Source organism: Odocoileus virginianus, chromosome 8, assembly GCF_023699985.2.
Source record: "Odocoileus virginianus isolate 20LAN1187 ecotype Illinois chromosome 8, Ovbor_1.2, whole genome shotgun sequence".
NCBI classification, from domain to species: Eukaryota; Metazoa; Chordata; class Mammalia; order Artiodactyla; family Cervidae; genus Odocoileus; species Odocoileus virginianus.
The window spans coordinates 72,152,762-72,167,477 of NC_069681.1; the positions used below are offsets into that span (position 1 = coordinate 72,152,762).

The window sequence follows — 14,716 nt, forward strand, 5'->3', positions numbered from 1 at the left end:
GATGGACAGCACACCCCAAGAGTGAACCCCAAAGTAAGCCACAGTTCTGGGGGATGACAAGGTGGCAGTCAATATTGGCTCATGGACTGGTACAACTGTACCAGGTGGATGTGAGAAGTTATAAGCAGGGGAAAACTGTATGCCAAGCAGACGGATATTAGAGAACACTGTACTTTCTGATTAATTGTTCTGTAAACTGAAAAATACTCTTAAAAAGAGTATAGATTTAAAATATAAGTAAACAAAGAGCTGCTGAGTGAGCGGAACGGTCAGGCCAGCAACACAGACCTTTACTACTTGAGAGCTTTGTCCACAGCAGAGGGTCTCTGCTCATCCAGGTGAGCACCCAGAAACCCACCCCTTGGGTCAGTGACCACCTGACCAGGGTCTGTGAAGGGAGAACCAGCACCATTGCATCACCAAGACTCAAGAACACTTCCATCAAAACCCAACTCTATGAGTGAGTGTGTCATCACAACCAGCGGATTTTGAGGTTCACATGAAAGAACAAGGGTTAGGGGATCAGCAATATTATGGGGGGGGTGGTGTTGGGGTGACAGAGAGGGAGAGACAGGTGCCAAGTCAAGGGCCTCTATTAACACAAGGTTGAAGTTGGATTATTACGTGAAATCAAGCATTTTAATTGCATTAGTGAGTAGTTCATTCAAGCCAGATGTGAACGTGAGATTTTTAGGACCCACAAGTGACAGGGGAGTCGGGGGACCTGCCCGGGTTTCCACAGAGGCTGGGGAGGAATGCAGCACAGAAGTAATTCATGGGTCCCCCGGGAGCAGAGAAACAAAGCGGCTCTACATTCACACCCCAGACGTCAAGCAAAGAAATGTTGAGGGGTGTGTTTCCAGGCAGAAAATCAAAAAAGAAAACTGAGGGAGTGACAGGGCTTCCCGGTGGCTCAGACAATAAAGGACTGGCCAACAAAGGAGGAGATCTGGGTTCGATCCCGGGGTTGGGAAGATCCCCTGGAGTAGGGAATGGCAACCCACTCCAGTATTCCTGCCTAGAGAGTCCCATGGCCAGAGAAGCCTGGTGGGCTACAGTCTATGAGGTCACAAAGAGTCAGACGCAACAGAACAACTAACATTTTCACTTTTTTCCAAGGACTGATAAGCCCAAAATTCAGAGTGATGGTTACCTCTCAGGAGGGGTTGTCAAACTTACCCATGTTACATATGTTCTTTGTACAAATTAAGTGTTTAATAAACTCATTTTAAGAAGATACACAAGTGTTAGAAGGATAAGGCAGAAAACACTAATATAAATAACGTACCATAACAGGACTAAGTGGGTGAGGGGCTTCCCAGGGGGCGCTGGTGGTAAAGAACCCACCTGCCTATGCAGGAGACATAAGAGACCTGGGTTTGATCCCTGGGTCAGGAAGATCCCCTGGAGAAGGGGATGGCAACCCACTCCAGTTCTCTTGCCTGGAGAATCCCCATGGACAGAGGAGCCTGGCGGACTGCAGTCCACGGAGCTCCCAAGAGTCAGACACAACTGAAGTGACTTGGCGCACATGAATGCAGACAAGGGGTGGACTGATCACTTGGCATCAGAGAGACCTGTGTTCAAATTCCTACTGCAGGTTTAGCAGCCATTCAACCCTAAACAAGTGACACAGCTCCCACATCTGGAAAAGGGGGAAAACAGTAGTATCCTCAGCTGGAGTTGGGTTAAATAGTAACTTGCCTGTTGAAGAGTTCAGAGGCATCTGGGAAAGAGAGGAACAGATCCCATTCGGACCACTGACCATGTGCCAGAAGCCATGGGAACCCTACAAGCACAGTCCCACTGGATTATCTCCAGGTCATATAGTAATAAACAAGGAGATAGAATTTGAACCCACAGACAGTCTGACTCCAGCGCTAGGCTCCTGGCCATCAGGCTAGTCTCTCTCTCTGATAAAACTCCTATATTATTATTAATAGTGTTGCTTACTATCATAAACATTAGGTGGCTTAAACAATTAGGTTAAAAATTACCTATACATCACTAACATGGGAATACTTGACACAAAAGCAATTTATTTCAAGAAGAACTCAAAGGTAGAGAACCAACTGGCCAGTGTGATCAATATTGCACATGACTCTCAGAAGTTCCAATACACTCAATTCTACACAAAACGATAGGAGCTGAGCTTGATCAAAGAGGCAACAGTCTTTCCCAGCCCTACCCTAACCTGTTCCCCGTGCAGTTAATCTGTGATAACACACACAGTCCTAAGTACCACATTTTAGAAGAACAGAGTCACTGCAGATCGGCCTAGACAATGGTCTGGCACCCATGCCCTTTCACAGACAATAGAAGGATCCTGGGATGCTCAGCTTCTAATACAAAATTTAGGAATTTTCCTATGGAAGGAGCACAGATTTATTCAGATGTGCACCCTCTGGGAGAATCAGTGCATAGAATGCAGTCATTTTAGTTCTGGGACAAAGAATTCATGAAGCATCAGGCGTCTAGCAGCTCAGGATGGTTCAGTGGCCACAGAGGGGTTTGGGGGCTGGACGCATCACCTCTGACGTTCCTCCGCCATAGGTTTTATGATCCTGAAAAAACAAACCCCATCTAAAAATGCAATCCTTTCGGAAACCACAGAAAGGGCCCTTAGGAAAGGTACTGCCCACCTTGGACACCTTGCAGTTATTGCTCCTTAGAGCTCTTCCAGTCCTGCTGAGTCCCAGACACCTCTCAGGGTCCACACTCTCATGACCACACATGGGACAGACCCACACAACATCTGGGAGAAGAGCAGAGCGGAACAAAACGCACTGCCAGTTTTAAGTCCCCACAACACTTACTTGGGAAACTGTCGTGAACTGAGCCACCCCAAGAATAATGCTTCCCGGTGACCCCAGACCACACTGAACCAGACGTCCAACCAGACCTAACCAAGCATACAATCACATTTACCCAGGCCCCAGATGGGAGGGGAGACACCCACAGACCTTGTCACCTGACTCTAAAGGATTTCATGGCGAAGGGTTTCAGAGACCTCTCGGCAATTTTTCCTGTTTCTGGAACACCCAGCAAAGCCATCTGTCCCTGACATAAGCTTGCTGCCTGATTCCCGCGTCCATGCCGGTATGGAGTGGGGAGGCGGGGAGGAACCTGACAGGGAGCACAGTCACTTTAGAAACAAAACAAGTGTAGACAAGGGGATGAGGGGAGGAGGAGCTGGAAGAACAAGGCTCTGCTTCCAGGAAACCAAATGTCTGTCACACCCTGTGCGCTGAGCCCCAGGCATCTGATAACTTCAGTATGTTAGTGGCCCCTCTAATCCTTACACACATTTTAAACAGCAACCAGAAATGGAAACCCAGAAGAGGGTGGCACTTTCAATACCACATCAGAGCGGGTCCCATAGGACTCCCCAAAGACAATCTCATTCTCCAGAGAACGTGCCTAATTTTTACTTGCTATTTCCTGCTGATTAGGTGAGTCACAGGTTAATTTGTAAACTACCGCACAACTGCACTCATCTCGCACGCTGGTAAAGTAATGCTCAAAATTCTCCAAGCCACGCTTCAGCAATACATGAACTGTGAACTTCCAGATGTTCAAGCTGGTTTTAGGAAAGGCAGAGGAACCAGAGACCAAACTGCCAACATCTGCTGCATCATCAAAAAAGCAAGAGAGTTCCAGAGAAACATCTATTGCTTTATTGACTATGCCAACGCCTTTGACTGTGTGGATCACAATAAACTGTGGAAAATTCTGAAAGAGATGGGAATACCAGACCACCTGACCTGCCTCTTGAGAAACTTATATGCCAGTCAGGAAGCAACAGTTAGAACTGGACATGGAGCAACAGACTGGTTCCAAATAGGGAAAGGAGTACGTCAAGGCTGTATATTGTCACCCTGCTTATTTAACTTCTATGCAGAGTACTGGGCTGGAAGAAGCACAAGCTGGAATCAAGATTGCCAGGAGAAATATCAATAACCTCAGATATGCAGATGACACCACCCTTATGGCAGAAAGTGAAGAGGAACTAAAAAGCCTCTTGATGAAAGTGAAAGAAGAGAGTGAAAACGTTGGCTTAAAGCTCAACATTCAGAAAACTAAGATCATGGCATCCACTCCCATCACTTCATGGCAAATAGATGGGGAAACAGTGGAAACAGTGTCAGACTTTATTTTGGGGGGCTCCAAAATCACTGCAGATGGTGACTGCAGCCATGAAATTAAAAGATGCTTACTTCTTGGAAGGAAAGTTATGACCAACCTAGACAGCATATTAAAAAGCAAAGACATTACTTTGCCAACAAAGGTCTGTCTAGTCAAGGCTATGGTTTTCCCATTGGTCATGTATGGATATGAGAGTTGGACTGTGAAGAAAGCTGAGAGCCAAAGAATTGATGCTTTTGAACTATGGTGTTGGAGAAGACTCTTGAGAGTCCCTTGGACTGCAAGGAGATCCAACCAGTCCATCCTAAAGGAGATCAGTCCTGGGTGTTCATTGGAAGGACTGATGCTGAAGCTGAAACTCCAATACTTTGGCCACCTCATGTGAAGAGTTGACTCATTGGAAAAGACCCTGATGCTGGGAGGGATTGGGGGCAGGAGGAGAAGGAGACGACAGAGGATGAGATGGCTGGATGGCATCACTGACTCGATGGACATGAGTTTGAGTAAACTCTGGGAGTTGGTGATGGACAGGGAGGCCTGCAATTCATGGGGTCGCAAAGAGTCGGACACGACTGAGCGACTGAACTGAACTGAACTGAACTGTGTCTCGTAGCGATGCAGATCATTTCTGCCTTTCAGAAAAGATAACCACAGAGGAAACTATTTTACTGCCTGTGGGGCATTAGCCGGTTTTGTCTCCCACTCAGCAAACCTCTCAGCCTTTCCTGACTGTCTGACCTCTGCCCCCAGTACCCTGAGTCCCCTGCCCTCAGCACGCCAGCCCCGTACCCTCACTCATGGGGTAAATCAGTCTCTGACACATGCTCACCATGGATTTGCAGGTTACCCGTGTTTTAACATTGTGAAAATTGCCCCTTGATGCATTTAATCTATATTCAGTCACCACGGTCCCATTACTCTTATCCTCTATAATTTTCTACTGAGTCTGTGTTATGTAACAGTTTTTGTCATTATCCTCATACACTCTTAACTATCTTATACAAATAGTACAGATTTAGACAGCAGAATTAAAGATCAACTCTTTCTCTAAATACGGGTCTTTTTCAAAGACTGAAAAATAATAAAACATAAAAACAATAAGTTCTACCACAGAGTTAAGGTTTCTAAGTAACCAAGTCCCCTTTTTCCAATATATCTGATCACTGTCCATCTATACTGGCACCTGGTTGTTCCCTTCAAACCGGGCTCCTTCTCAAATTGGTTCTCTTTAAATATTCCAGTCTAATTTAGAAATCATGCTTGTTATTGTCTCTCAAAGTATGCTACTTTCTACTAATGTGCCGATTTCTTTAGACCACAAATAACCTTTACTGAACATTAAGTGACACATACCGTAGCAGACGTGTTTGAATAAAGAGGCAAAGACGAAAGCAGAACTGCGGTCATCTTTACTTGGCTCTCTACAACCCTAACCCCCGGGATGCTTCTCAAAGTCCTCAATCCTCTGAGTGCTTTCACTCTTTGCTGCCTCTTGTTCATCTGTATTATTATTGCAGACGTTAGATTGCAGTATGCTCCTTGGACCTACTCAGCTTCTGGAGCTTTTGAAAATGTCCTCTGCTCCACTCACCCTCTGACCACCCCAGATCAGACGCTCCCAGGGGAGCAGGATCCCCGGTCTGGTCACTCCTGTCTCTGCCCCACACGCAGCTCTAACAACCCTCTTCTCACCTGAGGACCCAGGCCTCACAGTGGGGTGTAGGGCTCCTGGGAGGAGGCCCAGGCTAGGCACCACTGCGAGACCAGTCTGACCTCTTCCCCAAACCCTCTCAGCACAGCCCTGGCTCCAGAAATTCCTAAGAACTTGACCGTACCTGACCCCCTTGGGAGGGAGCAAAGGGATGCTTAGAAAGAGTTGGCCACGTGACCCAAGTCAGAGCAAGCTCAGGTCCTTTCAGGTGTAAACTGTCATCTTCAATGAATTAGTCATGAACATTCAAGCCCCCCGGCCCCAGGTCCCCTCCAAGGCATCTCTGTGTCTTTTTCATTTCGTGTTGCCTTGTGCTTGATCTCCTCTATCAGGTCCCAGTGCTGCTTCCTCGAGTACCTTTGTAGGCTTTTTTGGGAGTGACATAACACACCACCATATAGACAGTGATAATTAACAAGGAAATACTGTTTACCACAGGCAAATCCACTCAATATCTTATAATAATCAGGAAGGGAAAGGATCTGAAAAAGAACACACACACACCATAGAATCACTTTGCTGGACATCTGAAACTAACACAACGCTGTGAATTAACTTCACATCAATTTAAAACACACAAAAAAGAAAAATCCATATTAAAAATAAAAGAACTCCTTCATACGAAAAAACACATGGATAACATCTCTACACTTTTTTATCCCTAGTCCAGGGACCAATAAACATTTACTAAATAAATGGATGGTTCAATAATAAAAAAAATAAAAATAAAAATAAATGGATGGTTTAGAAAGCTGTCCTCCGTAAATCAAAACATCTCCCAGCTGTCTTGTTGCTGCTTTTGGCTGCACCACACGGCTTGTGGAGTCGTAGTTCACCAACCAGGGATCGAACCCGCACCCTCAGCTATGAAAGCACGGTCTTAACCACTGCACTACCAGGGAATTCTCAAGGTGCAGCTATCTTTAACTGTTCTTTAAGACTGTTTTACAGTAAGGTAAACGTTAGCTAGCGACTATGTGAATATCACGAGACAGAAGGCAAGTTCACAGGACTGTTAAAGACTGGAGCTGACACCTCGCGGTGACCGGCCTCTTGACACCAAGCCCCCACTCCATGGCAGCGCAGCTTCCTTCTCACCATGGTGACAGGGGCTTCACAGAGAAAGTCCAGAGAAACACTGACCAGCACACCTCTCACCACATTTCAGCAACAGTGGAAGTTCTTGAAAATATTACCCCAGTCTCCTTAAGATGTTCTGAAAACTGCATGAAATTAAATGGCGCCACTTTAATTTCTTGTTCAAATACAAACTGAGGCAATAAAATTGAGCAGCAGTTCTCCCTACAGAGTGGTCATTCAGATAATACAGAAAATGGCTAATTAACTTTCAATATTGATATTAAAAAGACACAAAGTTTACAAATTACCACAGTACCCCAGAACACAGCCCCAGAGGCCTGCAGAGAGCTACCTGCCATTAATCTAAAACACCACTTGAGCTAATGCAGTCAGTCTTTTCTTCTTGGCCAACTTGTTAACAGGTGTTAATATGTACCTACATTAACCAGTTTAACTTCTCCCAGCTTCCCTCTCCTCCCCAGGGAAGTGAAACTAGATATTGTTAAAGTGAAACCAACAGGTCAGTTGCCTGGAAGACAAAGAAAAAGAAACCAAAATCCTAGAAAATCTCACCTCACAGAAAATCGGTGCCTGCATAATTAGGAGTTTTCTAGAATACTGTGTTGTTCTGGACAATAACAAGTGCTGACAAAGACACGGAGAAGCCAGAGCCCTCTTACACAACTGATGAGAATGCAAAATGGAGCAGCCACCTTACAAAAGAGTTGGGCAGTTTCTAAAAAAATATATGAAATATAAAGCTATCATATGACTCAGCAATTCCATGGCTAGGTGTCCACCCAAGAGAACTGCAAACAAGTCCACACAAAAACTCATACATGAGTGTTTGCAGCAACATTATTCCTAACCGTTGAAAAGTAGAAACAAACCACATATCCATTCACTGGTGGAGGAGGAATAAGCCAAATATAACGTACCCACAGATCTGAATATTCCTTGGCCATAAAAAGAAGCACTAATACCTACTACACATGGATGAACACTGAAAATATTGTCCTAAGTGAAAGGAGCTGGTCACAACAGGCAACATATTATGCAATTCCATTTATACAAAATGCCAAGAACGGGCAAATCCATGGGGACTAAAAGCAGACCAGCGGGTGTCAGAGGCTGGGGAAACTTTTATGGTAAAGGACAGGGCAGCCTGGCGTGCTGCAGTTCGTGGAGCTGCAAAGAGTTGGACATGACTTAGTGACTGAACAACTGCTCACTTCCTATGAATTTTGCCATAATTCATCTTCACAAGAGACACTGTTTCACCTCCTATGACAACAAACGAGCAGCCTGCAACTGACCTCTGGGAGTACAGAGGAAATCATTGATTCATGCCCAGCAGGTGAAGTCTCCACATGCATTAAGCACGTGGAATTTTTAAACAGTGCACAAGTGAGTCGGCCACAGAAGATACTTAGGTGCCAGGAAAGGGAAGTCCCCGTCCTTCCAGCTTGGCCCATCGGCCAGCTTAGTCTGAACGCCTACGCAGTCATCGTCAGGACCACAGTTCAGGTTTAGAAGATGGAAATAACCGTCCTTTATAAAGTCACGTGAGGGGTAGGTAGGATGAAAAATCAGCAGTCCCTTCCCACAGCCCGTGAATGACTCAAACATCCACAGGAACCAACTGCAGCAATATTAGGAGCCCGTGCCACCCGCTGGCCACATCCCACCTCCCACAAAGGGCCTGGGACCCTCCTGTCTAGGTCCTGCCCTGCTCCTGCAGGCCACGAGGGAAAGGGAAATGTCAGGGTGATTTTAGTTACGTGGACTTTCCTTTCTTTAAAAAAAAATAAACTAAAATCCTGTTTTGAATGACAGAGGTTGAGGGCACTGAGAAATGCAGATTTAAACCACTGCACATGTGGGCACTATCCTGACACAACTGCATGTCAGCTCCACGTACAACCGGGTCTCCTTACTCTAGAATCTGCCCTTCAGGGCCCCTCCGGCTGTGCAGGGGGTGCCGCAGAGTCCATGTAACTGGAGGCAGCAAAGACCAGGAGGCACTGTGGGGGACCCCGCTGCTGACCTAAATGTGGACCCACAGACGGGAAGAGGGGCCTGTGTGGTCCCCTCTGGACTTCTCCCATGGACCACCATCCCCTGATGACTATCTCACCGCGACACTTGGAAACTCTACGAGGACGGGGCCGCGTGGGTGGCTGCCCTCCATGCTTCTGCCAAACTTCTGTTAGAGGAGGCTGCAGATGATCGGGCAGCAGGCTGGCTGAGAACTGAAGCCGCCCAGCCACTCGGCAAGGCAGCCCCTGGACCCTCGAGGGCCTCTGTGAACCCCAGGCACAGCCCCCGTGTGACCTGAGGCCTCAGGGAAAAGGTCTGTGTTTGCCTGCTACCCTCCCCTTTCCTGGGGCAGTGAAGGGATTCCTGGGTCTGAAAGTCTGGAAGCACGTGACCAGGGACAGCACAGGTGACGCTGCCTTGAAAAAAGTAGTTTCCTGCCAGTGTCTCAACAGAGAGCCCAGCGCCTGCCGGAACGGTCTCCAGAAGGAAAGGATTAATAAAAGGCTCTTTGTTGATCCCGCCCTGTTCGCACAAACCCGCTCCTACCCGTCTGACCCGCACGAAGGCCCTTTTAACTGAACAGCAAATCAAGTGTGACAGAATCACCTCCTTGATAAATTAGCCGATTAGAATTTCCTGAGGACACACAAACACCCGATGCATATGATTTCCTACCCTTCCTCTTGGAATTGCTTTTTTTCCCCCTCCATTTCAAGACGGATTTTTTTCCCAATAGTTCTGTTGCCCATTTCAAACAAGCTGCCCCATGGAGGACTTCTGGAAAACCTGTATTTTCCACACAGAAGACAAACGTGTGCCCACTCCATCACCAGGCTTTACTGTCAACTTCCTGAAACCCAACGCTGCAGAATCCTGGTAGGTAACTTCTCTCCAGCGAGCAGGCTGAGCATAGAGGCCTGACTCAGACCCTGATGCCAACAGAAAGTCATGTCAACTGCAGCCCTCAGCTGGAGGCATTGCTGAGGTTCTGTCTGCGTGCAGGTCTCGGGGGGGGGGGAGGGCAGGGTTCATGGAGGACCCCATGGCTCCCAAGGGTCCAGGGGCCACGTTGCTGAGCAGTCCAGCCACCTCCGGGCTCTGCCCATCAGTTTTGCTGGGCTGTTGCACTGCTGTTCCACCCCCCCCCCCACACCCCTCGCTGTCTGAAGGTCACTTTCAGCCCCTACACTCCCAGTACGTGACCTTGACATATCCTTGACATGCTCTCAACTCCTGTCCTTAGTTGCACCACTAATTTCCAATCACTGGTGAGGCATCACATTTTTCTGGTCACTCCCCGGCTTCCTAATTTTCTACTTTTACCTTGAAGTTAATTCTTCTTCATGTGAGCAGGTGGAGGAAAGAGGGCTTTTTAGTGTCCACACAGGGAAACTGACAACCCAACTCTCTCTCCATTGGGAGGTGGTGATGGTTACATCATGTGTCCACTTCACTGGGCCACGGTGTCAGTTATTTGGTCAAACACTAGTCTAAATGTTGCCATGAAGGCACATTTTAATGTGATTAACAGTGAAATCAGGAGACTCTGAGGCAAGCAGATGGCCCTCCATAATACAGGTGGGCTTGGGCAATTAGTAGACGGCCTTACAAGACTGAGGTCCCCCAAGCAGAAAGGGATCCAGCCTTCAGACTGCCTTCGGTGCAAGACTGAGACATCAACTCTGGCTGGAATCTTCAGCCTGGCCAGCTGCCTACAGACTGTGCTTTTGCCAGCCCCACATGAGATGATTCTCTAAAACCAAGCATCTCTTTTGTCTCTCTCTCTCATATCAGGTCTGCTTCTTTGGAAGAAACTGTTAAATTCCAACAATTAAAGACCTTCAATAAAATGCCTTAAGCAATCGTTAAAATGCAATGCTTTGTGTGTTAAGACAAATGACTTGCTTTGCTGTTGTTGTTCAGTTGCTCAGACGTGTCTGACTCTTTGCCATTCCATGGACAGCAGCAGGTCAGGCTTCCCTGCCCTTCACTATCTCCCAGAGCTTGCTCAAACTCAAGTGCATTGTGTCAATAATGCCATCCAACCATCTCATTCTCTATCACCTCCTTCTCCTCTTGCCCTAATCTTTCCCAGCTTCAGGGTCTTTTCCAATGAGCTGACTCTTCACATTAGGTGGCCAAAGTATTGGAGTTTCAGCTTCAGCATTAGTCCTTCCAATGAATATTCAGGGGTGATTTCCTTTAGGATTGACTGGTTTGATCTCCTTGCAGTCCAAGGGATTCTCAAGAGTCTTCTCCAAGACCGCAGTTCAAAAGCATCAATTCTTCGGTGCTCAGTTTTCTTTATAGTCCAACTCTCACATCCATACATGACTACTGGAAAAACCATAGCTTTAACTAGACGGACCTTTGTCAGCAAAGTGATATTTCTGCTTTTTAATACACTGTCTAGGTTTGTCATAGATTTTCTTTCAAGGAGCAGATTTCCACAACGAGAGCATGTTCAAAGACTAGATATGTAGACCTGTCAATAATCACGATGTCAAAAATCATAGGCTACTAGTGGACTCAAAATTAAAGAAGGAACTCCTTTCAGAGGTAAAATCCAAGTGCTAACTGAAATTTGGTCCTTTCAAATCTCAGTCTTCTCTGCACTGGTTTATTTCTTACAGAATGGATTTTCAAGTAGCTTTAGAATAAATTATAGCCTTGAGTCAGAAAAATCTAAATTACAGGCCCCTAAAAAAATCATACACACAACAGAACGTTGCCAATAAATAAAATCCCTTATGAAAAAAACCTTCCATAAAGCAAAGCAATAAAATTTTACTATTTTAGTGCCTATCAGGCACTCTGGGAACAGTTACAAACAAAAGCATTTATGGTACAATCTTTGGTCACACAAACTAGCACCTACTTAGTGCCACAAACACACATCACAGTGAGATGCCCTGGTCTATATTGTTAGGAAAGGCTTATATTGCTTTACATAAATGGGGAGAATGCCCAGATTGATAATGAACACAATTACAGAGTGGGTCCCTGGAGAAGCAAAATACAAGGTAAAACGAATGCACTTTTCAAAAGACTGACTCCAAGCGCCTGCCCTGAAAAGTGTGAGCTCTTCCTGGTGGAACAACTCATTAGAAAAAAAAAGTGTTGGTTGCTAAGCCATGTCTGATTCTTTGCAATCCCATGGACTGTACCCCTCCAGGTTCCTCTGTTTGTGGAATTCTCCAGGCAAGAATACTGGAGCCGGTAGCCAAGCCCTTCTCCAGGGAACAACTCATAAGTCCACTCAAATCCTGTAACAGTAAGGCATCCCTCACTTTTGGTACAAGCCACCACTTGACCTTAAACTCAGAACAAAAATAATGGGTTTTCCTTTAATTCCAATCTCCATTAAGATAACAAAAGAGCTATTTCATTAAAAAAAAAAAAAGGCAGTCGGGCCCCATCCTACCTTTCCAGGTCTTCAAAAGGCCACCACCAGGGTCGTACCACACACAGTAGGGATGAATTTATTCTAGGTCCTGGTGGCTCCACAGGAGAGCTCAGACCATGAAATTATCAGAGCTTTGAACTTTGTCCTATGCAGAACACAAAAACCCACCAGTGTGATTTGTGGGTTTGTGCTGTGGCCTAGTATTAAGTTAATGTGTAACAACAATTACACATCAGAGAGAAAAAAAATCAACAAGTTAAATATATACTTCAGAAAACCCCAAACTGACAACAACAGCAAGTAAGTGGTAATCTTGGCAGTGCGGCGTTTTCCCCGCTTTCCCAATGTGTCGGGCGCTTGCTTGGGATCAGGCGGCGGGCATGTGGATGCTGACGGCTGGGCCCACCTCTGACCCAGTCAACAGGGCTGGGTTCTGTCCAACCGCGTGGTTTGGGTTTCAGAACAAAGGCAGTCTGATTACTTGGGTTCAGGTAGAACCAAAAATTCCTCCCAGAGGATTTTCTGTATGGAATTTCAACACCCAAATGAGTTTAACACTGATTTCTCAAAATGAGTCATTCTCAGTGAGCACAGAGCTCAGATACCTATTCAGAATCAGCCACTCATACAGGCTGTCAGTACTTGCCATGAATAAAGAAGAAACTAGTCATTATTTGAGATGATTTGAAAACAATAATGAATATAATTCAACTCTCAAAATCACTACATGCCTTTCTTCCTTTGGGGGCTTTCTTAGGTAGTGCAGTGGTAAAGAATCCACCTGCCAATGCAGGAGACCCAACACACGGGTTCGATCCCTGGGTCGGGAAAATCCTCTGAAGAAGGAAATCGCAACCCACTCCAGTATTCTTGCCTGGAAAATCCCATGGACAGAGGATGCTGGCAGGCTACAGTCCATGGAGTCACAAGGAGTCGGACACAACTAAGCACTGATTGTACACACACAACCAACAAGGACCTATTGTATAGCACAGGAAACTCTGCTCAATGTTATGTGGCAGCCTGGATGGGAGGGGAGTTTGGGGGAGAACGGATACATGTATATGTATGACTGAGTCCCTTCCCTGCTCACCTGAAACTATCACAGCATTGTTTGTTGATTGGCTAGTTTTAAAAAAATAAAATTAAATTAATGTACATCTGTGTTTACTAAGTAGTCTCCATTTTGTAAACCATATAAATCACATGTCTCACATCATTCCATCAGAAGAAAAAGAATCTCTCTGAAATCCTGTAATCTTTGTCTCAGAGACTCATAGGTGGACTGTTAAAGGTCTATTTAGTCTATGTGGGAACTTGATATATGTTAATTAATAAAACTGGATGAGGACCACTCAGGTGGACCAGTGGTTAAGACTCCGCCTTCCAACGTGGGTGGTACAGGTTCGAACCCTAGTCGGGGAAGTAAGATCCCACATGCCATAGGTTATGCCTTAGAAAAAAATCTGAATGATTTGTAATATTAAAAAAAAAAAGAAAAAGTTGCCAGTGACTCCTCACTTAGCACTCTGTGTAACTTTTCATGACAGTCCTGTGAAGGAAATTAGCTTTTCTGAGTGACTTTTAACAGTTACCTCACCTCCCCAAGTTAGTCTCCTTCACAGGGTGGGAGTACTAATGTCTGCTCACTGCTTTATGTAGGAAGTGAACCAAGACATGCAAAACCCAGGTAGCCCCATTTCAGAGGACACACACATGATCATTTAAAAAAATCACACAAACTCAGGGCAAAACCAGGATTTGAACAAATGCTCCAAATTTCCAGCCCCACGGGAGGGGGGATCAGGAAGAGGAACACATGTAAATCCATGGCTGATTCATGTCAATGTATGGCAAAAACCACAATATAAAAAAAAAGAAAAAGAAAATAAAAATAATTGACTCAGTTGGAAAAAAAAAAAATTTCCAGCCCCAGTGTGGAGAGGAATGTGGGTCCCCTCTCTTCCTTTCTTAGTCCCGGTATACCAAAGGTAAGGCCGCCGTCAGCCAGTGGAGAGCATCACAAAGTAAAAAAAAGCCTTGATTTGATCTCTGAAAACTTTCCATGTAGAAAGAGTTCTGACTTTTGGACACGACGCTTTTCTGAGCACCAAGTTTACAGAGCGAGGACTCTCCTAGTTCTGCCTTCATCCTGGTTTGCTTTGGTGGCATTTTCCACAGAGAAGAATCATGTCTGCCCTGAAGAAAATCTGTATTCATTATAGTTGATTTATAGTTGAAAATGTATGTTCAATTTATCTGATTTTTGAAACACTCAGCCCTCTGCTAAAACAACCTCAACGTGCACATAACAGAAAATGAGATGAAGAGAT

General features: G+C 45.6%; 1 protein-coding gene across 6 annotated transcripts in view; it reads right to left on the bottom strand.

Moving 5' to 3' along the window:
- The window catches only part of SPATA13 (spermatogenesis associated 13), a 223,616-nt gene that overhangs the window by 75,576 nt on the left and 133,324 nt on the right, over nucleotides 1-14,716 (bottom strand). Inside the window, exon 1 of one of the 6 annotated variants that reach the window (XM_070471686.1) lies at nucleotides 12,402-12,512. The exons of the other annotated variants lie outside the window; for them this stretch is intronic. The gene's annotated coding sequence lies outside the window, so the exon portion shown is untranslated. Of the gene's footprint in view, nucleotides 1-12,401; nucleotides 12,513-14,716 lie in introns of those variants that run through there. 6 annotated transcript variants of the gene reach the window in all.